Source organism: Phytophthora ramorum (assembly GCF_020800215.1).
Source record: "Phytophthora ramorum isolate Pr-102 chromosome Unknown Phyram_PR-102_s0003, whole genome shotgun sequence".
In the NCBI taxonomy this organism is placed as follows: domain Eukaryota; phylum Oomycota; class Peronosporomycetes; order Peronosporales; family Peronosporaceae; genus Phytophthora; species Phytophthora ramorum.
The window spans coordinates 3,614,921-3,637,078 of record NW_027150649.1 but is presented as its reverse complement, the minus strand read 5'-3'; positions in this window follow the sequence as shown (position 1 = coordinate 3,637,078).

Here is a 22,158-nt window from a genome sequence, read left to right as displayed (position 1 = left end):
CACCCGTATCACCCGATAGCAGAGGTCGGAATTAAATATGGATGAATATCATCACGGTGCTGACATATTATTTTTACTAGTTTTAGTAAAGGCAGTGTGGACGTGATAACAGCTTATTGACCAATGACATCTAGAGACACTCAACGTCGACCAATGAGGGTAATTAGGTGTAGGATAACACGACGCCGACGCCGTGCCCGACATATAATGTAGAAAATATGCTGACCGCCAATACGAATCACCGTTTCATTTCATATCTCTCGAATATTCGCGCTCCTGCCGACAGAACACTCCAACTCAGTGTGAGCCTCCAAGACCTTGCGCCAGTCAACTCCCAGCGCGCTCTACAAACCGCAATCAACGCATTTGGGTGCTTTCTTGCGGCAGAAGGCGTCTCCATGGGCTTCATCGCTGCCTCTCTCATCGGAGATGCGAGTGGGGCTGTGTTCGTGAAGCCCATGGATCGCTTCGGTGTTCACTTGGCCTTCGTTGAGGGACGCGTGGGGAAGACGCTGGCTAAGAACTCCGTCATGAGCTACTTCCGCCATGGCTGCTCGACACTTACCCGACACACCGAGCTACCATCGAGAAGAAGCTGCTCAAGATGGGGCAGACGCTCGAGCGCCACTGCCTGAAGCGAGCGGAGGGAGTTATGATCAAGAAGGCACCGGCGTGCACGAAGGAGGATCTACGGATTGTTATGGACTGAATCTACTATGATGCCGCCAGCTCCAAGGACTACCAAGATGCTGCGTTACTGACTCTGATGTGGTACGCATTTGGCCGCGCGTCCGATCTGGGATTCGTCGTGGAGGGAAACTTATCTGTCAGTGCAGACGAGGTCGTGTTCGTTTGGCTCATCCGCGTAAAGACGGCTGAAGAACAAGGCATCTCCCTCTTCCCCGACAAGGACAACTTCATCACGTGCCCCCTTCATGTTATTGCGATGGCACTGGCGATGCAAGATGCCCCATGCCCTCAGTTGTTTGATCATCCGCATCTTGCCGCAAGCAGCTACGAGAATATGACCAACCCCGTGGAGATTCCCCTAGCCGAAGCTCTCGTTGCATGTGAGAACTTCGATGAACCAAGCGAGCCGTCTAAGAAGAAGCAAAAGCAACCTGAAGACAACATGAAGATCCACGCCTACGTGAACCGGGTGGTCAAGACTGCCTCAGCCGCTCAAGCAAAAGCGAAGCCAACAGCAAACATGACATCTCACTCGTTCCGACGCGGTGGAGCTCAACACGCGAACAGTGACCCTCTACGAAGTGCTCAGTGGATTTTCGATCGTGGCTCGTGGAACATGACGGCTACTAACACGGCTTTCGCTTACGTTTTCAACACTACCAGTGAAGACCAGAAAGTGGCGCGTGTTCTTAGCGGCTGGGATTCCAGCAAGAAACCGCCGGTCCCTATGCTCTCCTGGTTTGATTCCGCCAGACACCAGCACGCACTGGAATTGGGAAATCTTCTATTCCAGACCAGTGTCGCCACCCAAGACCCCGAGAAAAAGTTGAATGCTCGCGTTGCTGAAGTCCTCACTGCTTCCGCGATCCAGCATTTTCCAGAGGTACTGGAGCGCTACCCGATGTGCCCGGATGCGTGAATGTCTGATGACGTTGGGGATATCGAAAGCGCAAATTTTAGCGTGGAGCTCTGAACTACAAGGCAAGGTCACACAAAAAGATCTAGAGGAGGCTCAAGGCGACGGGGAGGCGTTTACAAGAGAAGAGAAGAAAAGCTGATCAATCACCAAAATGGTATTATCGGGGAGCTGATAGCTATGAACCAGGCCTTAACCGAGCGGGTAGGCCAACTGGAGCGTCAGGGCGACGTGGGTCAGGGGCAAGCAGCCATAAGTTCTTCAGGTTCAGCGGTGACTCAACAAGGAGCTTGTACCGATACACCTCCCGCGCCAAGATCGTGTGGGAGCAAGGCTCTTCCCAAGGTACCTGCGGCGATTTGGTTTGAGTGGTACGCAAAAACGCCACGAATGTGGGCCGCGTGCTCGGATCGGCAGAAGAAGTCGGCGTACAAACAAACCGTCAACTTCATGAAGCTCTTCTTACCTAATGGATTTGAGTTGGACACGGTGGCACCTGACTACTGCGATCAAGTTATACGTACCGGGACGGAAGCTGAAGCTGGGCTGTACACGTTTTTCAAAGAGAATGGAGTCAAAAGCAAGCACGGATCGTCTGTACTCAAGCAACTGCGCAAGCTCTACCGAGAGAGTAAACTCGACCCTCTTGTAGACGCGTACCGCGCTCGTGTTGCTCTGAACAGCATCACGGACCCAGCCCCAGGAGAGACTCAGGAGTTGTTTACACGGAAGTAGGCACTATATGAATTGAGCTGGGTAGCTATGATTAATACATTTATTCGGTTACAGTCATTTTTGTAGCTGACCACTTTACTCCAGTAAATACAGATTAGATGCACTCTCATCCACTCCTTGTTTGTCACTTTGATTTTCGCCTCCAAGATCAGAAGTGACCAAGTCAAGAATGTCCACTATAAACGCCATCGTAACGTACAAGGAATTCAAGCATCTGTGTAGTACGTTCGCCAAAGCTTTCAAGCTCCGTATAATGGACGTGTCCATTCGAATGCTACGCAACTCTCTGGTGCAGACGGTTGGCTCGAAAGAGCGTATTCCTGAAGGGCTACGCGTAATCTTCATGAGCTTACGAGACAAATGCAAGGACAAGAACGACATCAAGAAACGCGGACTAGTTGAGATTGATGACATCAACGAATGGCTCACCGGACCATCAGATGGAGCACACGCTCAGATCAATGGCGTTTACGGTGTGAAGCGCCTTCTTCAGCGTGTAGTCATTGGAAGGAAGGCGTACTATTTGGTGGACTGGGAGCCAACCTTGGAACCGCGGGAGAACATCTCAAAGGAGCTCATCGCTGTCTTCAACCGTGAACGTCGCGCTCTGGTACGTAAAACGTATATTGAGGACGAGGCTGAAGAAGACAATAGCTTTAACAACTCAGCTGACGCATAAGCTGTTAATAAAACAAGATCATTGGCGAATTCAACCTTTATTACATGCGGTAACATCTGATCACTCGTACAGCATACTTAACGGCAAGTGTGAACACTGCACTACAGTAAGCTTAGCTGAGCTTTCAGTGCCTTCACAGCAACAAAGGTATCATCACAGAAATACCCACGGCTGGAATCGAACCAGCTCCTCCAGCCTATTGGCTGGGCTCAACCATCAGAGCTTCGTGGGTGTGGGCAAACAAATTGCGTAATGGCGAGCAGGAAGGTCTGCGCGTCCACTCAATTGTAAAACCTCAGTGATAGGTAAAAACTCAGTTGTGGACACGTGGCTTTACCTGTGATATACTGGGGAAGTACCGGTATCGTCATGATTGGGCGGTTTTCACTCTAATAGTGGACCCCGTTTTTTTATTTGCGTGCTCATTGTTCAATTTGCCGTCAAGTGAGCACATCGTTGGGAGAGGTGTTTTTTCTACCAAAACAGTTTTTTTTTGCCTTTTTCTCTATAACCAGGGGGTTTCAGGCCCTGATATTATTACCATATCATTGCTTCTCAATTTGGATCATTTACTTCTATATCCGATCGGGCATCCAATCGGATGGGTAATTGTTGTGCTGTTGTATAGGCTTATTTTTCTGTGTTCTAATACATAAATCTGCTACTACCTGATTGGGTGTTATTCGACAATTTTGACCAATAATTTGAGTGTCGGCAGCTGTCGACCGATGTCGGCACCGTCACGGAATGGCAATACAGTAATAAATTGGGTTTTACAATGAAAATATTTATTATTTGGTTAGGCCGACTCCAATACAAAATTATATTGGGCCAATATTGGCAATAAATATGACAAAAGTAAGCCGGACATGTGAGGCAAAAGTAGCTTGCTTTCGTCCACCTCTTGAGCTCCACCAAGTAATGGTGGCATTCGTTTGAGCCAATTACATCAGCGGTGAAGTGCTCCACACCACAGCCACGTCCTTTACGATCAGTTGGCTGGCAGTGGATTGATCCAAGGGTGATTTGTAAAGCCCACACGCCTTCGAGAGCTCATAAATCCTTCTTCCGTGAGCTACAACGATCTCCAACAAGCAGATCACCTCCTTCTTCTTCGCTCCGTTAAGCCAAGGTCTATTTCGCTGCAACCTGTGCCGCGCCGATCGAAAGCAAGTTCCGGGCTCCGGATACTCCAACCTGCTCACCCAGCTCTCCAGCAGCAAACCCGACCTGTGACTCTAGCGGAGCTCGTTGGGGTCCTAACGCCTTTGGAAATAGGAAGGACCTCCTCGTCACTTGTTGAGGTGCATGACAGCACCTCATCCGGAAGTGACGGGTCCGACTTCGAGGGGCCCAACCTCTTTACTGTGGAGTATATCTACGCAAAGAAAATCAACGTGTCTGGCGACGCCTTCTACTTCGTTGGCTGGCTTGGCTACCCGCGCCCAACCTGGCAACCAGCTGCCGACTTACCACAAGACATTATCGCAGCGTATGAGCGGGAGGAGCTGGGCACTATTTGGCCCATCGATCGACGAGCGTTTATACCAACAGGATTTCCTACCAGAACGAGCGGAAGAGGAAGGACAGGAAGACGAGGATAGATAAATACAATAAAAATTGCGGCAATATTTATTATTGGTTGTCTCCATATTGCAATCTTTACTATTGACCACTCCCGTCGCCAATACAATATGATACTGTATTGGCGGACCTCTGCCCGATAGGCAAGACTTGATCGATTACGACGGTGTGAGTGTGTTGATTCACGTTAGGAATTGGAGGAAGTTGATGCCATGGTTATAGTGTAGAAATACTTGGTCAATACGTGTTGTCGCCCGCAACGATGTTGAAGGTCGCTTCACTGCGCATTTTCAAACTCGTCGCTCTCATCGGTACGACAGTTTTTTTGTTTTTAGCTGAAGTATATTGTGTTACTGAATTGAACTCTAATAACCGTTCCAGTCAGGCATTTCGATCCTAACTAGTTGCAAGTGACGCACAGTCTCTTCATCTCGCTTTTTCACGTTTCCGCTCCCCTCTCCTTCATCGAACAGACACCCACTGGTATCTACTAAACATGCTGTCCGCCTACCTATATCTTCTTTCGTCGTCGGTTCTGGCTGGGGTGAGGCCCGACTGGGACGTCTCTTGATCCCTTTCTCTCCTCGTCTTCTTGTCCACGTAGAAACCCCACTGGTGTCCACTTCACATGCAGCATCAACTGCTACCTCTTGTGCTGTTTTTCGGAGGTTGAAGCAACGCCAAACGCAAAGCAAGAATGGTGGCGATACTGCTGGAAACTTGTAACCTAGGGTGTTGGTAGATTGAGATGTAACTAGCAAATTGAAGAATGAGAGATTTGGACAGTCGTCACCATCCATCTTTCTCAATAAAAGTATGAAGCCTTCATCCTGATGGCAGCATGAAAGGGAGCATGTAAGGCAGCCTGAGATTCCACTTGGATCACTGGCGGCCTGTTCTCCAAGATCCATGAAAGTTTGGTCAGATCCAGATGTCTGGCTCTGCCATCGCCAATGGAGCACGCTGACGTAGATTCACCAGGGTCAGGCGTAGCTTCTTTTGTGATTGACTTGGTTGCACCAGGTCGCTCACTGTCTGTTCGTCGAGTCTTGAAGTTCACGTCTGTCGGCGGAAGCTGGCTTGACCCAGAATCCACCACACAGCCTCCAAAGCTGGATTCCACCCCTTCGTCACCTTCTCCATTTGCAGCCATGACAGTCAGATCCATGCCTGGCCACGACCATGCCTGAAGGGTATTCAGCATTTGACGCACGATCGCTTCTCGCTCACCAGTCGGTCGGCTCTAGCGGTCTGTGAACGCGAACGACGACTTACACCTTGATCCTCTTTTCGTACCTGTATTAGGCGCTTCGGGGTGTTCGCGTCGGGATGGTTGTCCTCAAGTCCAGGTCGACCACTCGACGTCTGCAGCGACGGTGTCACCTTTGTCGGACGCTTGAGTAGTTGTAGTTTAACGCGGTTGCTGCCGTCAACGACTGGACCTCCGGTGACTCATGTCCGGTGGCCTTATCATCGCAGTTGCAACTGTCAGTTCTTGTAGTTGTTGATCTCCAGTCGTAGTCATGCACTATCAGTGTACTTTAAGCTCTTGATCCGCGTCCGCCACGTACTGGTTCACAAGTTTTGGAACGCCTCGAGACAGGGTCGTCAGTAGTTCGTAAGAGTCCTCGATCGCTTTGAGTCCCTTCCACTGCACCAAAATCTCGTAGCCCTTGATGTTGTCGTTCCACTAATGCTCCTTGAGCTACTTCACCGCCAAGATGATTCCTTGCGACGAGATGTACTCGAGCAGTTCTTCGGTCACGTCCAAGCTGGAGTCCGCATAGAGTTTTAGTTTAGATGCATGCAAGTCCAACTCAGCACTTGCGATGAGGTGTTGAACCACGAAAGAGTGTGCATCACGCGATACGGTCCTACCCAGGTGACGAGCAACTTGTTGCCGCTCTTTTCATCCACTCGTGAGCGTAACACATAATCACCTTCCATGAAGCTCACCATATTCTCTCCTCGCTCCCGCTTCTTGTTCAGCAGTCTTTGCTTCAGTCGTTGACCTTGTGCATGTCTTGAATACTGCTTCGCAGGTTGACGAGAAAGTTATCAATCTTGTCCCTCGCTGGCACCTCCTTGAACTCCCCCGAACCAGGCAGGTAGAATTCTTTGAGAGGTGTCGGGCACGGTATCCCAGTAAACAGCTCCACTGGCGTTTTGTGGCCGAGTGAAGGCAATGCAGTGTGATTGAGGCTGGACTGTATCATGGGCACCAGGTATAACCAGTCGCTGTGGTTGTTCTTGTACTCCAGTATCATTGTCCTATTCACCTGGGGTATATCCCGATTCACGCGCTCGACTGAGCCGTTTATCTACCGGCAATAGGCGAGGGTGAACTGCTGCTGCGTTCGCAGCTCACTCACCACTTCGTTCTTGAAATGAGATCCTTGGTCCGAGATCCACACTGGTGGCAGGCCAAAACGAGAGTGTCAGGCGAGGAACGCCTCCACGGTCACCGTACTGTCGGCTGTATCCGCCACGACAAGCTCGCAGAAATGCGAGGCATGATCTTTTAGCACTAGGATATACTTGAAGTTGCCAAAACTCTCACTCATGTACAGGAAATCGAAATGTATAACTCCATTGCGTTCATAACAATCAATTGTTTCATCCCAAGGTCTGGGGATGATGCCCCCTTTTTTTTGAATGCAGGTACAGCCGGCACTGGCGGACAAAGGTGGGCGCTAGGGTGTTAGGATTCTCAATCGCAAACAATCGTCGGAGGTGCTCCACCATGGCAGCGTGACCACGGTGGCCTTGAGCTCCACAGTGTGCAATGATAAATAGTCGTAAGATGAGGCCACTAGCTTCAGAACGGATCCAAATCCGGTCGCGGAGCGTGAATACGTCGCCGTCGGTAAGCACAACTCCTGCTGACGGTTCATACCGTGAGTGCACCAGCATAGTCTCCACAAAAGTCGGCCAAAGGAAATTTTCGTCATCAAGAGGGTGAAGCGTCGAGATGATCGGCCCCGTCACCTCCCTGGCTGGTTCTAGTTGAGATCCAACGCTTGGCGCCGCTGGTGCGTCAGCTTGAATCCTGCAGGTGGCTGGAACGTGGTTGTCAGCCCACCTGCTGATCGTGTCGGCCCAGACGTTGTTCGGGCTGGCGATATGTTCGATCACACTATTGTAGTTCATCAACTTTATGGACCACCGCAACAACTTGCCTTTCACGTGCTTTTTGACATGCTCATCAGGAGCGAACACGTGAATTAATTTTCTATGATCGCAGAATATCCTGAATCCTTGCGGCCGATGCAGCAAATAATCCAGTTTGTCACAGGTCAGTGCGATAGGGAAAGCTTCCTTTTCGATCACTGTCGAATTGAGTTGGCTACCCGTGAAGGTGCCACTTAAAACCTCACCGAGTTGGTGTTGGTCCTGGACGGGCACTTTGATGTAAAAGTCCTTTACTTGCGTCACGATGACGGCCACCCAATATCTGAAGCATCGGTTAGAAGGCACGTTGTCGCCGAGTCGTCCGGGAAGGCAAGCGTAGCAGCCGCGGCTAGCATGACTTTCACATTGTCGAATGCATCTTTCTCTACTGCGCTAAACTCGGTCAAAATTCCAGCAGCCACATGCTTCGTGCGTCGTGTCTTGGTCAGAGCTTCATCTGATCGGTGTTTGAGCGGAGAGACTTGACGGGCATAGTCGATGAGACTCTCGCATCCAATTAATCGCACACAGGAACTGCAGGAACTCCCCTGCTGTAGTAGGGTACGACATTGTACGGAGTGAATTGATCCTGGCGGGGTCATGGCGCACACCATTGACATCGATGATTTTGCCACACCACTTCACTTCCTGTTGATACAGGCTGGACTTCTTCACGCTGAGCTTGACGCCAAAATCATCCAGCAACGAAAATAACGCAGCGAGTTTGTCTAGGCAAGTGTCTATATCGTCCGTGTAGAGCAACAGATCGTCGATCCACACGAGGAGGTGCTTGTTCAGTAGCGTCGCAAAGCACGTCTCCATAGTTGTTTTTAACAGATAGCGGCGTCGCCACAACCGTGTTGTACGCGGCATGGAGTATACATCTTCTCTTCAGTCATGTAGAATAACCACTCCAGGCAGAACTCAGCTAAAGGAGCTGCCAGTAGCCCTTAATGAAGTCGAAAAGTCCAAAGTGTTGTTTCCACGTTCATATTCAATTACCAAGGAAAGAATCGGCATCTCTGCAGCCATGATGTCGGTCATCGAGTTGAATTCGCAGTCGGTCGCTTGTCGCAAATCCATGAGCTCTTGAGACTTTTTAACGGTAATTACGTGACTTGCACAGGTTACTCACGTAAAATTGGCGAACATGCGGTGGATACTTATGAGACTTGCATTTGCATTTGCATGGTTGAGCCCCATCCTTCAAACGCACTTCGAGCGGTGGAACGCGTGCAGGTGGATCGTCACGGAGTTCCAGGTGTCACACATCATACATGTGCACAATGATTTGCAACTTGTCCACCCTTTCCGATTGAAATTCATGCTCCAGTGTGGCGTTGGGTTTTGTAGCCGAACTGTCAAGGTCCAGCGGAAGTTGCACCTTTCAGTGAAAGGCGACAGTGTGTCTTGATTGGCTGGTCTCATTTCCCGCGTTATAGTGACCTAGGAGCGATAGTGACCGAGGTCTCAGCTGGGTCTAATAAAACCCCGGCCAGGTTAAAAACCTCGTTTTGTACCCATTTGGTATCGAACCCTCGGCTGTATAGAGCCGGCTATACGATTTCCCACATAGATCTGTTTACACTTGATATTTGTAAATATATATAGGGCTAGCTAAATGATGACCTACAGAGGCTTCCAGATCCGTAGGATAAAAGAAATAAATCAGCAGTCTTCGCCCCAAGCCACTAAGGGCCAAGTCCGTTTTCGGTAAGTCTAGCTAGCTTGTCTTAGAGTCTGGATACGCTCGGCTGTGTGGGATGCCTGTCAGCGAGCTTGAGGTACATTGAACCGGGAGTTTGTTACTGGTCAGTCCAAGAGATAGGAGTGGCTGAGAGTTGGGGACGACAGGGAGTGTCGGTCCCTATATATTGGAGGTACCCGAGTGTTCCCGAGTGTATTTCACTACCCGCCGAGGATTACCTCCCAAACCCGTATTAGGTGTGACTGCCGGTACCCTTCCTTCTGAGGGACGGGGAGGGGGGGGGGGGGGGTTCCGCGAAAGCGCAATATCGTATTCTAGCCCTCGCTCGTGGCAAGTAGTGCAGGTTTTAAGGTTGACCAAACTCAACCTTGGCATACAGAGGTGCTTACAACCAACCCGATATAAGGGATCGCTCCTGGTCTTCAGGTGTTGATCCAATGTTCGCTGACCTTTCGCAAGGGAAGCGTGTGTTGTTGGTAGACTCATACCGTTTGGTAGTGAGATTTCTGCGTGTTCCTACAAGACAACTGGTGCCGCGACCCGGGATTGGTGTGACCTTCTGTGTGTCTTGATTGTATATAGGTTCTTACCCTAACGAGCATTCGAGAGAAGAAGAAAGATGATGGCGAAAAGAGCGAAGCCAGCGGTACCAGCAACGCCGGTGAGGTCAATGGGGGCACGTACCGAGGGTTCGGTGCGCTTCGGTTCGTCGTTCGCGACGCTGAGCACACTGGCGTCGATCAATGAGCGTTCAGATAGCTTTGGTGAGCCGGTGGACTACTCTGACGCCAAGGAAGATGATGAAGACGATGACCTGGAAGATAAGGCAGCGATGCCGGAGCTTTCGGAAGCCGCTGCAGTATCTGCAGGACGCAGCGGAGGAGTGAGGTCGCTTGAACCTCACCGAAGAGTTGAACGAAGTGGCTGGTCCTGAACCAGCCTACGGTGACGACGAAGATGGATCCGACGATCAGCGATCGTTGGTGATGGCCAGGGAAGCGAATTCTCGGCCAAATGGTAGCCAACCTCCCCTCAATGGAGATACCCCGGCCGCCAATAGGGTTCTGGGCCGATACCTGGAGCTCATGAGGATGAAGACCAGCTGGATGCGGTCCTTCGCCCCAGAGGTGGTTTGCCAAGCCATCTGGACGGAGCTCGGTGGCGAATTGACCGTGCCCGTGGAGTCATGGAGTACTCGGCAGGTGGCCGAGGATACGGTGCAGCTCCTACGCGCTATGGGATGCGAGCCCCAAGTGTTCCCGTTGGTGGCAGACCTTCGATGATGGACACCTGAGGACACCGCTACAGTGCTCCGCAAGTGCTCCGCATTTGGAAGCAGAAGCCTCGGTCGGCCTTCGGGGTGGCCGAGGCTGGCGCCAGCCGTCGACCGAACGTTCACCACGGGTCGGAACCGGTTGAACCGTCCATGATTCCGTTGTCACTGACCCCGGAGAGCCGATCGAGGCTAGAATATTCTCAGCCAAGGGTGCGACCTCGGCGTACTTCCAAGACTCGCACATGCTGACACCTAGGTCGATCAGTCGTACGGAACGACTGGCGAGGGAAGCCGAGGGCACCTGTACTTCACCAGCCGCCGGACGAAGTGCTACCGAGGCTACAGATCGCCACGCCAACTCCCATTCGACAACATCATCGCTGTGCATTCCCGAACCACGCTCACTTCCTGCCCGTTGACCTCCCCCAAATGGTCAAGTCCCACATCCCCAAAACATTGGGTGGCCTGTCACCCGAGTTTCCATCGTGTAGCTGGCGGACTGAATGTAATGTGTCAGTCTACGTGGCGTCCCATGTCAAGTCGCTAAGGCGTTCTACCGAATCCTCACCATTATTTATCCCTCCTGCATCGCCCGAGATCTCGTCTGTATTCAGACCTACCAAAAAAAGAACAATGGCTACTTGAAATGACTTGTGTCTCCTGCGACCACGTAACCAACCATTCGGGGTCACTTCAGGCGTCATACATCGAGCGCAGACTGCCCTCCGAACCCGAATGCAGAAATATCATCGCTTCCGTCACGACTGGATTATCCGTGCGTTTAACCAAGCAAACATTCCGCCACCAGATCGTGTGCTACAGCGTCTGCACAATGGACCATCAAGTCAGTCAATCGATTCGAACCTGACGGCTTCGTTGTCTGAATTGGTCGCTATCGCTCACTGAAACAATTTCGCTCTGGCGCAATGAGACTAAGGATAACCCGCGACCCAACAAGGCTCTAGACTCAGCGTGGCTGGACATCCTGCTACACGAACACTGACACCGCAAGCTGATGATATATGTGGCAATTCGTGGTACTTAACACTGTTTCACAGCTCTCCGTTCGCCCGACGCTCAAGCAGTCCGCAATCACGGGAGCGTTCTCAAAATTACTACGTCGTTGGAGTGCCGTACCGAAGGTCAAGCCAGAAGGGTCTACTGAGTACCTATTCTCATTCATTGGGCACAGCTCCAATTCAGCTCATTCGGCCTAGTGGCTTAGAAGGACGCTGACCTTACCGGGGAAATTCATCTCGTTCGTGATCTCTCTCATCCCGGTGAACTCTCGATCGACAAAATCTCCACCAAACAAGATCTACTACCTTCGCTGGACTACGAACCCGTCCTACGCATTGCAATTTAGATCGAGAAGCTGCGCTTGAAGTATCCCGGTCAGCCCATCCAATTACTTAAAGGCGATGTGAAAAGTGCGTTCCGCATATATCCCTGTGTCATCAACACTTGCTGCGTATTTTTCGAGTTCGTGTCGGAGCCTCGCAGTCATAGACACAGCCCTCCCATTTGGGTGGACTAGATCAACAGCTCATTATGGCGCATTCGGTAGTGCCATCTCATTTCTGGTCAAGAGAGAAAGCCCACGGTCTCTCGACCCCGATGATGCCGATGTAACTCGGTTTTCTCATTTTTGGTCGACGATCCCATTTTACTGGGGGTCGATCAGGGCAACCGCCTTGTACTAGCGGAAACGGCTCTACGACTGATTATGCTCGTTGTACTGGGCCCAGAAGCGATGAATGAGAATAAATCCTTGTGCTGAGAGTACCCATCAAAGCTCTCGGTCTGCTGTGGGGTACGGTCCAGCGAACGGTATCAATGTCGAGAAAGCACTGGTCCGAATTGCAGCGGTTTTGACTATTCGGGCTGCATCGCGCCATCAACTAAAAAACCAGCTGGGTTCATTACGATACATGAGTGTGTCCTGTCGAGCTACACGAGCTTTTGTTCAACATCTACATAAGTCTGCCGTAGTAATTCGCCCTTTCGGACAGTTCATTTCATCGCAGAGATTACCCAAGACTTACAGTGGATCGTTTCGCTACTACGTCGTGGCGGGATAAATGGCGTCACGACCAGAATTCTTATCGACACGCTCAAACCGGTTGTCAACCTATTCATGGACGCCAGTGATACGGACCTCTGTATCCTTTACCGTGCAGCACGGGAATACATTGGAGTTGAATTTAATCAAGACGAACAGGCTGCCACCACGTCTTCAAAATGCACCGGTTCCTCCTCGTTCAGTATTAATGTTCGCGAGAGCGGTGTTAGCATCGTTGGTGTGGGACTCTCAATGGTATATTAACAGCGATACGATTTGTCCCCGTTCATGTGCTCTGCTGGATCGACAACGCGTTGGCTGTGGCATGGATCTGCCATCAAGCATTGGGTACTATTTCCGGCCAAGAACTTACACGAATGATGTCATATGTGGAGATGGAGTACAATTTACACGTGTCGATCTCTCATCCGCCAAAAACCTCCAATTACTTTGCTAATTTGGGCTCCAGGGCATGGACGGGAGGACAGCTGACCGAGTGGATAACTCTGTGTGTTTGTGGTCGAACCAGCAAGTTCCAACCGAATTCCGCAAGCTCTACAGTTCCAGATCTCCCAGCTTCAATGCGATCACTCACCGATTCTTTCCGGAAACGCTAACTGGACACGTGGAATCAGTGGTACCGATTCTGTGCCAGACACGACGTCTCACGTTGGCTTCCCCGCTCGACTCATCACGAAAATCCGTACTCCTCGCTGTGTTTGCAGTTGAAAGCTGGCAAGTATGTCAGGAAGACACCCCTCTCCGGTTTCACACGATACGGACTAAACTCAGCCATATACGATAGTGTCACCGGATTTGTGCTGGATTCAGCCCATCTCTCGAATCTCAATACGCGCTCGCCCTCCAAGGTATGCAGCGGCTCCGTCCCCTTCCCCCGTCGTGTACAGGCCACTGTCTCAATCGACATTCTCCGTTCCATCTTCACCACCGCAGATATGTCTGTCGCCCAGCATTGCGTCCTTTATGGGGCTGCGGTGCTCGGCTTCTTCTTTTGCCTTAGAGGCTCGGAATATCTCTCGGTGCAAGGCAAGCGATATAATTACTGCCTTCAATTCAGCGACGTGACCATCCAGGACAAAACGGTGCAAGCACCGACATCTTCACCAAGGCGACATTAGTAGAAATTAACTGGAGAGGAAGCAAGACCGACCGACGTGGTCACTCAGTTTGGCGAACAAAGGTGAAGAGTGGTATGCCCCGTGTCCACTGCCCTATTACTCAAGCAGGGCACCGAAATTCTCAAGCTACCAACAAAAGCACCAATGTGCTCAATTGGACTCCGGCAACTGCCGCAACAGAAATCATGATCAACGTGCTCCACCAAGCCGCAAAGTCGTGCAACCAAGACCTACAGTCAATATCAACCCACTCTATCAGAACCGGGGTGCGACTGCGCCCGACGCTGCAGGAGAGGGGGGGGGGGGGGATTCGCATGCATGGCTGATGGGCATCGGAGGCATATCGCATTCGCATACGAGAAGCACCGGCACCAACACTACAACCCGTGATACGCATGGGTCAATCTCCAAGCATGCGCTGATCGCTGACCTAACATACTGGGGTTACGTGCGCTACAAACGCTCGCGTGGTTGGGATAACAGCGCAATAATGCTTGATGCTTGAATACCCATGAACTGTTCTGAAGATACCGAAGGAAAAGCGTGACGGGGGTCACACGCACCTTAGCCTTAGAGGAAGCGTTAACGCACTAACCACAACAGACGCGTGGCGTCTCTGTTGTAAGCTTGCCTTCCAGTCGTTTCCGGGTACCGGGTACCAAACGACTTGCGAACTTCCAGGTTAGAGTTAAACTGTCTGCATTAATATCACTTGTAAGGTTCTAACTACTGTAAACTATCTGCATACTGAACTCCTGTCTAAACTGACGATCTTCCAAATGGGTGGCCCCCATTTGATCCGCTACGGTAAGTCCGACTCCGTACCTAGTGTGATGTACACCATCGTACTTAACGTACTGCCGAGTGCCACACACCAACTCGTGTGGAGTACGTACTCGTACTTAAGGTGACCAGTGTGAACCACACCGAAGAACAATGGGTCTCCCCCTTCCACAAGTTCTTTTGCTCGGCAACGGTGTAGGCCAGCATGGCCCCATTACACCCTTCCACACCCAAACGGGAAGCATCTGTCCCAGGGGGAATCCAGCGACGGAAAAGGCCGTACCTCATTCCGCATTCTGCGCCTGAGCGAACACGCACCGAGGACACACCAGGCCCAACGGGCACGCGACCCAGACGCCCACATCCAGGATGACGAAGACATGCGGCGCCAAAGCGCGTAGCGCTGCCGATACCAAGACGAAAGGCGATGCCGCCCATGCGAAGAAGCCTCCCAAGCACCCGAGAGCCAAGTCCGCTTCCAAGAAGCCAGGCGATCCGCCCTCTCGAGCCAAGCCTGCCAAGACCAAGTCCCGATCCAGCAGCAAGCGCACAACGGTGCAGCTGCCCGGTCCGCAGGAGGCCAGCAGCAGCAGTGAGTCGGACACCGACTGTACGAACCCTGGGCTCATTCTCGGTGATGAGGATAGCCTGGATGTCGACATGGAGGAGGCTCCAGAAGCGGACGACCAGCACACGCCGCCGGCATCTACGGCAACGCCTCCACCAGCCTCGGACAGCGGCAAGGAAACACCAAGAGCTAGTGGCGGAGCCTCTACGCCCGATGAAACCCAGCCGGGTGCCCCGCGGGACTCGACAATCCAAGGAGAGGCTCACAGAGCGCACGACGCCCATGATTCGCAACCTGTGGACGATAAGCAGACTGACGCCGATCGGGCTTCGTCCGTCACGGAGATGGAGAATGATCAAGGCCTGATTCGGGACGCGAAGCGTTCGCCTCCAGAGGACGTCTCGAACGAGGTCGACTACGACGAGTCGGATTCCGAGAAGGGACTCGAGCAAGGGGAGGTCAACGACCCCAATGCTTCCCCGAAGCTCATGGAGCAGCAACGCGCTCTCCATCCAGGGAGTCCGATGACTCCTCGCAGCAAGGCTGCCGTTGAGCGCAACGCGGAGCGAGCGAAGGCCGAGCCTGCGCGTCGAATCACATCGACCGAGCGGGAACCGCAAGTCATCACCAACGTCTGTAGTGAGGACGACGTCCCGCTTGAGCTGCTGAAGCGCGACGACCGACAACACCTCAGCGAGCGCGCTCGAGATGTGAAGGTCGCCACCAAGCAGCGCCGAGACTCGAAGCGCGATCACGAGTCTGCGACTCCTCGAACGCGAGAGCAACTTCTCACATTGCGATACTGGTCCTTCCGAGACTACAGCGAGTATCTCCGGCGGAGTCGGGAACCTGGGCACAGGTTGCCGCACTACGACGAGTGTCCGGTCGTCTTGTACGACGACACGGGCCTGGCCCGTCAATCCAACGAACTTGAGTTCACGCAGTGGCTCCGCCACTTGGGATATCCCATGCCTGAGTTTTCGGATTCTCCGTATCGCCTCGATTGGCTCGCCCAGCGGCGTCTTCGGTTTTGTATGGCGAAGATGGTCGTCAACGGCCAGTGGCACACCCGCATCTTCGACCGCAACCTGCTCCCCGGGGGTCATCCTCGAGGAGGTCCTTCAGAAGGCCCAGAAGTTTTGTCAGTCCCAGCCGATAGAACCTCGAAGTGTTCTTGGCCGGGTTAACGCCGACCGGCTCCGTGGGAACGCTCATAAGCGTCCACGAGGTCGGCGCAGGCGGCTTCCAGACTCCCACGTGTTTTGATCCTCTGGATAACCGCACCATTTCACCAGATACTGGTAGTGACCGATACGCTCGCGGCGCTTCAGTATCCTCTCGAAATGATAGTAGAGGGCGCCCTCATTACCAATCAGTGGGGGCGGGGGATACCACGGACGTGTCGACGGACCAGGACGCCTCGCGTCACTCGTCGGCCCGGGAGAGCCTCCTGACTACTGTAGAGGGCTGCCAGAGGCTGCTGGAGATGCAGCGGACGGATCTTGTGTCCCTACGCGGTCGCGTGCATCTTGTCGAGTCGACTGTTGAGTCAAGATGGGACGTCCCTCACGATTTAGGTCGTCTCGAGCGCGGAGCGCATGATCTGCAACAGCGGATTGATGGCCTCGAGCAGGAGCGTCGTCAGGTCGCTCACCGCTGCTCGGAGAGCGAACGAGCCCTTCAGGAGGACCGCGGTGCCCTCCGGGATCATCTTCACTGGATCCGACAGCTCTATGCCCGCGTGGGCGCACTGGAGGATCAGACCCCTCAGAGGGACGCTGCTCCGCCGGCTGTTCCAGCCCCACTCCAAGCTGACTTGATACAGATAATGGCGAGCGTCTTTCGGCAGTACTCGAACTCGTCGGACTCTCAGAGTCATCTGCCTCAGCCGGGCGATAAGGCTTGAGCAAGCCCACGTAGAACGTTGGATGCGTGGCCATGGCCGATGGCAGGTCCAGCGTGTACGCGTTGCCGTGGACCCCAATGACCGTGAACGGCCCCACGAATCGTGGCTGAAGCTTGGTGCTGCCCACCGCAGTGACTGCCTGGATAGGATGATTCTTAGTGTTTTAGAGGACCTGGTCCCCAAGTTTAAACAAGTGCGTGTTCTTACGCCCTTGCCTGTCACTGTGTTCTTTTTGCGTGTCTTGAGCAGCCGCCATAGCGTCCCGGACGCGCTGTCGTAGTTCTTCACTTGTCTCGATGAACGTGAGGAGGTTCCGTTTGACGGACGAACGGAGGCCTTGAAGGCCACGCGGATCTTCGGCGATAGCCTCTCTCCCACCCAAACTCGAAGACGGTGGCAACGATAGCGGTGTACGCGGATGCCGCAAGCCATTTACGTAAAATGGGGTGAAACCCGTCGACGAATGCACAGCATTATTCAGCGCAAACTCCACTTGGGGTAGCAGCGTGCTCCACTTGGTGGGTTCTTCAGCGCAGACGCTGCGCAGTACGTCTTCCAACACACGGTTCACGCGCTCCGTCTGACCATCGGTCTGTGGATGGTCCGCTGTGGACATGTCCAATCTCGTACCGAGAAGACGGAACAAGTGTGTCCAAAAGTGTGACACAAAGCGCGGATCTCGATCACTCACGAACGCCTCCGGGAGGCCATGGTGTCGAAAGACATTATCGACAAAGAGCTGTGCCGCTTGCGGCGCCGTCACGCTCTTCTTTACCGCGACAAGCCGCACCATCTTGGTCAGTCGGCAGACGAAGACAAAGATGCCAGTGTGGCCGCGCGTGTCCGCCGGAAGCTCAAAGATGAAATCCATGCTCACCGAGCGCCAACAGTCAGCCGGCACCGGCAAGCTCATCAATGGAGCCGACGACGATGGGGCGGGCTTCACGCGTTGGCACGTCTCACACGTCTGTACGTACGTGCGCACCCACTTATACATATGTGGCCACCAGAAGTTGCGCGCCACAGACGTATACGTCTTCTCTCGGCCAAGATGACCGCTGAGCGGCGTGTCGTGTGCCTCGTAAAGGACTCGATGACGTAAGTTCACGTCGTTGGGAACCACGATACGGGGTTACCTGATAGTAGAGGAGACCATCTGCTAGTGAGTAGCGGTGCAACCGTGAGCGCTGCCGAGTAGTGAGTTTCACAGCCTTTTCAGGCACCTTCAGTGAAGTTACGAGGTCTGCGAGATCGCCATCTTCTGCGTACGCCTCGCGTAGCAGCTCATAGAGTGGAGACTCGAGATACGCAACGTGCGCCAGCTCATAGTCCGGACGCCGGGACAACGCGTCCGCGAGAACGTTCTGCTTCCCTGGTTTGTACTCCACCGTGAAGTTATACTCCGCAAAGAAGGAGAGCCACCTCGCCATACGCTGGGAGAGGTGGGGTGACGACGTCGCTGTCCGCAAGGACGCATGATCTGTGTAGATCACAAAGGGTTTGCTGCCTAGCAGGTGTACCCGAAACTTTACGAGTGCGTACTTCATCGCCAGAAGCTCCTTGTCATGGACATGGTAGTTCTTTTCAGCCGCCCTGAGTTGGCGCGACTGGAAAGATACTACCCGTTCTCTGCCTTCGGCATCGACCTGCAGCAGGGCACAGCCTATGGCGAAGTCGGATGCGTCGCATACCACACTGAAGGGACGATCATCGTCGGGCACAGCCAAAATCGGAGCGCTCTGTAGGCTTCTTTTGATTGCCTCGAAAGCCTGCCGTCCTTAATCGTCCCACGACCCTTCCGCCTCCTTCTTCAAAAGGTTCATCAGTGGCCGTGCCATATCAGCGTAGTTGGCGCTGTACTTGTGTAAGTAGTTGCCAAGGCCAAGCCACTTGCGCAAGTCCTTCTGAGATACTGGCACTGGCCATTGTGCGATCGCGCATATCTTCTCAGGGTCCGCACGGACACTATCCTTGCCAAGGAAACATCCCAAGAAGGGAATCTCTTCGGCTCCGAAGATACACTTGTTGATGTTCGCATACAAGCGATTATCGCGCATGCACATCAATACCTCACGGAGGTGGTTAACGTGCACTTCGACAGCCGTCTCACCTCCTGAGGCACGACTGTGCACGAAGATATCATCAAAGTACGTCTGTACGAACTGCCGCATCGGCCGGAAGAGTTGAGTCACCAGTCAATTGAACGTGGCTGGTGCGTTCGACAGCCCCTGGGGCATCACGAGCCATTCCCACAGCATCCCGCTGGGTGTGCTCACCGCTGTGAGCGGGACGTCTGATTCCCGCATCAGCAGCTGATAGTAGCCATCGACCATGTCGAGTGCACTGAAGATGGTGCAGCCCGCCATGTTGTTCTGTAACACGTCCTTGCGAGGGATTGGCGTGGACGCCGGGATGGTTGCTGCATTCAACTTGTTGAACGCATGTACCATACGCCACTTCCCATTGAGTTTACGCACGCAAAATGTCGGGGACGAGTGCGGCGAATTTGACTCGCGCACCATGCCCGCGGCATATTTCGCCGCGAAGAATGCGTCGATCACATCGACTTGCTCCTTCGGTAGTGGCCATTGGCGCGTGGTGTAATATTTGGTGCCCGGCACCAAATCGATCTCGTGTCGCACACCTCGATCTGGAGGTAACACCGACGGTGGGTTATCGCTGACGACATCCGAGAACTCCTTCAAAAGGGGGTAGTACGGATCCGACGGGTCTTTCAAAATGGCCGCGCCATATCGTTTCTGCCACGAGGAGGTCCTCTCGTCCTCCAACATCTCGGGGTTAATGACCGAAGAGGTGTTGAGCTCGACCGAATCGAGTTCGCGACGGATCAGGACCATCTCCTCGAGCTCGCCCGCCTTCAGGGAGTCGAGAAACTCGACATACGAGAGCTCCTTGAGTTCCAGTAGCTCTTCTACCGTAGGCAGAATAGCTAACCCCCCGCCGTCCTTGTACTCGCCCGTGAGCACGTCCAATACCGTTGGTCCGACCCTATCCGAGGGGTCTGCAATGCGGCGTACTACTCCTGGACGTAGCCCCGCTGTAGTTGTGCCAGCCTTAGCGTCTTCCAACGTGGGAGTCTCTGCTTGACCACACGTCCGTGCGCGAGCCCCAGCTCTAGCGTCTTCTCCTGCGTGAGCTGCCGCAGCTCGAACGCTTTGCGTAGTGGGAGACCCCGCTCGACCACTCTCGGTTGCGCGAGCCCCAGCTCTAGCGACTTCTCCTGCGTGAGCTGCCGCAGCTCGAACGCTTTGTATGCCGCCCTCCCCGTGGGAAAAGGCGACGTTCTCGTTCTTGAGAGTTTCATGAGCCTCATCCTGAGGAGCACACAAAAATCCCATAGCTTCTCCCACATCCACCGAAGGCTCATGAGCTCTCGAAGATGTAGAACTCGCGGTCGGCATAGCCGAAGGCAGTCCAAGTACTTCCGAAGTACCTGCAAAGTACCGTTCGCCGCGTGGCACAGCACAAACCCGTCTCAGGAAGAGGAGGGGACATGACCCGCCAGGGCTCTGTCCGCGAGGGGCTTGTGACTAGCACCAATGGTGCGACTTTGCCAATCAATCCACGGCTCATGTTTAGCAAGCCAAGGCATGCCGAGGATAAGATCGTACCGATCGTCCATGTCGAGGACAATGAACGGTTCGACCGAGTTGAAATCGTCAAATTTGACGTTTAGGGATAGAAGGACCTTCCGTGTAGACACGATGGATCCAGTCGCCAGGCGAACAGATACGTTTGTATTTCGCTTAGATGCTTCCAAAGCACTAGCATACAATGCATTGTTCCTAGCCACACTTGTAATGGGTCTGCTTAGACCCATTACTTAAGCTTACACGTGTGCGCACGTGTATGAGGAAGCGTAGGAGTACTTTACTTAAGTTTAGTATACTTGTATCCACAAGTATACTTAAACCTAGATAAAGGAACCGAACGATAGCTTTGGTGCCAAATGAGAACTGTATTGATTGTAAATGGGGTTTCCTCCTAAAACTGATATTTCTAATGAGAGGTTCTGCCATTGGATGGCTGGCAGAACCCCTATCTATTGGATGACTCTCATTGGTAGTAAGGTGTTACTTTCTACCAGTCATATGCCTTATGCTATGAATGTGGACCACCCTGTGGAGTGGTCACCTGAATGTATCCCATAGTGCATGTTGCACTAAGGTAGGAGGTGAACCGAATGTGTAGCCCCGCTACAACACTGGCCTTTGTCGGGAAGTTGTAAGACGCTCCCGAATCAATCAAGACCTTCAACGGCTTGTCATATCCCTTAACGCTGGCTGCGACAACCACGAGGTTAGACTGCGCGGCGGCCACGGAGAGACACAGAAGTGTCGTCCCTGGGACTTGCTCCCCAGGAGGTGGAGGTGGCAGAGCTACCGACCTCGAGGAGGAGCGATGTCTCCCAGCAGGGCGTCCCGCACCTAATGGGAGTCGCTGTTTTCCGACACCGCAGACTCGATCAGATTGAGCAACGGAGCGGCCTTGCCGCGCCCCGTCTTCCACGGATTCGTCGGGTAGTTCCGACTGAAATGACCAGCAAAAACAGCGACCACTCGTGCGTTGGTTGCGCTGGGACGAGCTGACTCGGCCGACGAGATCTCCATAGGAGTGGGACCTTCCGTAGCCTCTGCGCGACCCGCGTAGCCCTGCGCCGAGCGCACGCAATGATCTTCCAACATGGCGATGTGCACTGTATCGTTGAACGTCTTTGGCTGTCTGCGGAAGAGCTCAGTCCGAACCGGACCCGGACGGACGCCATCCATGAAGACCGTCACCTTAACGTCCTCAGAGAGGGGAGCACCTGCCATAACAGCCTCGAGATTCTGCAGCTCCATGACGTATTCTTGAAGCGTGCGCTTTCCTTGCTTGCACCGCAAAAAGAGTGATCGATAATGGTAGGCCACATTGGCCAGT